Source organism: Chelonoidis abingdonii, chromosome 11 (assembly GCF_003597395.2).
Source record: "Chelonoidis abingdonii isolate Lonesome George chromosome 11, CheloAbing_2.0, whole genome shotgun sequence".
Lineage (NCBI taxonomy): Eukaryota > Metazoa > Chordata > Testudines > Testudinidae > Chelonoidis > Chelonoidis abingdonii.
In genome coordinates this window covers 22,973,560-22,976,297 of record NC_133779.1, presented here as the reverse complement: position 1 = coordinate 22,976,297, position 2,738 = coordinate 22,973,560, and positions in this window count along the sequence as shown.

The following is a 2,738-nucleotide window of genomic DNA, read 5'->3' as shown; positions in this document are numbered from 1 at the left end:
AGGGGTTCCGCTGGTGGGGGTGGGGGCGGGAACTCCGGCACGTTCTGGTTCCTTCCTGCTCAGCACTTGGCCGGGTGCCCAGCTGGGCGGCTATTTATATCCTGTCCCCATGTGACCCGGTGCTGGTGCGGCGGGGTGGGGAGCAGGGCCCCATGCGTGTGCAGAGCTGGGGGTGGGGGAGACACGCAGACACGTGCATGAGTTTTGGACGTTAGCATGTGCAGGCGTGTGTGTGTCCCCCACCCCTTCTCTGTGGCTCGTGCAGCGTGTTCAGGCGTGTGGGGGGGCCGGATTAGCGCCTGAGAGAAGATTACCATGTGGCTGCCCTCGCCGGTACCAACATGGCCCCTGTATGTGTCCGTGTAGCCAGCATGTGTCTTAGCGTGTCTGCATAGCCATGGCTGGCATATGTATTTGTGTGTCTTGGCATGTCCAGGCATGTTTGGTAATTCAGAAATCAGTGCAAGCGTGTCCTGCATGGTGAGGTATGCGTCAGCACGTCCGGGTGGGTCTGTACATGCTGTGGTAGTGTGTTTGGTGTGTGCAGTGGCAAGGCCAGGGCATGTCGCAGCGTGTCCAGGCATGTAGCTGTACATGGCATGTTAGCGTGTTCAGTGTGTGTGTTGGCATGGCCGGGACATGTGGCAGCATCTCCAGGCAGGTGGCTGTACATGGTGTAACATGTTCTCTGTGTGTATGTTGGTATGACCAGGGCATGTCACAGCATGTCCAAGCATGTGGTTGTACATGACATGTTAGTGTGTTCTGTGTTGGCATGACCAGGGTGTGTCACAGTGTGTCCAGGCATGTGGCTGTACATGGCATGTCAGCATGTTCTCTGTGTGTATTGGGATGGTCAGGGCCTGTCACTGCATGTCCATGTGTGCGGCTGTACATGGCATGTTAGTGTGTTCTCTGTATATGTTGGCATGACCAGGGCATGACACAGAGTGTCCAGGGATGTGGCTGTACATGGTGTGTTAGCGTGTTCTCTGTATGTGTAGGCATGACCAGGGCATGTCACACACAGAGTGTCCAGGGGTGTGGCTGTACATGGTGTGTTAGCATGATCTCTGTGTTGGCATAACTGGGGTGTGTCACAGTATGTCCAGGCATGCGGCTGAACATGCCACGTTAGCATGTTCTGTGTTGTCATGACTGGGGCATGTCACAGCATGTCCAGGCTTGTGGCTGTACATGGCATGTTAGCGTGTTCTCTGTGTTGGCATGACACTGGGGCATGTCGGGCACAATGTCCAGAGCATAGTGGCTGTACATAGGCAATGTTAAGCGAGTTCTCTGTGTTGGCATGACCGGATGGCATGTCAGACAAGCATGTCAGAGCGTGTGGCTAGTAACATGGCATAGATTAGTCATTTCTCCCTGATGTTGGCATAACGCCGGGCATTACCGGGGCATGTACCAGGCATAGTGGCTGTACATGGCATGTTAGTGTGTTCTTGTGTTGCATGACCGGGGCATGTCAGAAAGCATGTCCAGCGTGTGAGTCTTGTCTATGCTGCCAGGCCATATCCCGACCCCCACGTGTGTGTCTCCAAGTACAGCCTGTTTCCGCACCCAGCTCCCCACATCGCTGAGGCAACAAAGGCCGAGGCCGGGCCCCCATTGCCTGACCAGGGCGATGACATCAGCAGCCGGCAGACATAGTTTAATGAGGCGGCCCTGAGTATGCCTCATGGTCCACCTCTGCCTCTGTACCATAAGCAACAGGGAAAGCGCTGGAGGCTGCCGCATCCCCGCCCCTGCCGGCCAAAAGGCGCCCCCTTCCGCCCCCAATCCCCCATTCTGGGGGGGAGCCCGCACGGCTGGATACTGGCGGTGCTGCGGGTCGGGGGAGGTTAGAGGGGGGGGCACCAGGAGGGCTGGGGGGCAGGGGCTGCGGGTCAGTGAGTAGAGGGGGCAACCCGGCAAGTGGAGGGGGCAGGGCTGGCGGGTCAGGAAAGAGGGGGCGACTGGCAGAGTTTTTATTTATTTTGGGGGGGGCAAGGGGCTGCAGGTCGGGAGTGAGGGACAACCGCAGATCTGGGGAGGTCAAGGGCTGCGGGTCGGAGTAGGGGCACCCTGCAGATCTGGGGCGCAGGGGGCTGGGTTGGGAGTGAGGGGCCTGGCAGAGCTAGCAGGGGCAGGGGGCTGGCGGGTCGGTGAGTTGAGTGGGACACCGGCAGACGAGCTGCGGAGGGCATGGAGTGATGGTTCGGGAGTGAGAGAGCACAGCCAGAAGCTGGTGGGAGGGAGGGGCTTGCGGGTCAGGATGAGGGGACACCGGCAGAGAGTGGAGGGGGGGCAGGGCTGGCAGGTTGGGAGTGAAGGGGCACCAGGCATGAGCTTGAAGGGGCAGGGCTTGGCGGGTCGGAGGTGGGGGGCACCGGCAGATGCTGGGGGTGGCAGGGGGCTGGGGTCAGGAGTAGGGCACTACAGCAAAGCTGATGGGGGGGCAGGGGGCTGCGGGATCGGAGCTTGAGTGAGGGCACCGGCAGATCTGGGAGGGAACAACAGGCCCCAGCGATCGCGGAGTACCCGTCCGAGTAGAGCGAGGCGTGTCTGCCCAGCGGTGCCCCTTCGGCAACAGCTCCAGAGGCCGGAGGGCAGACGGGGGGCTGCAGAGGTCGGACGATCGATTGGCGGCACGCGGCAGACGGCTCTACCCCGCGACAACGGTGCAGGAGGGCCTGCTGGTTGGCGGGTGCCCCTGACCTGCGGGTCGGGCCAGAGTTAGA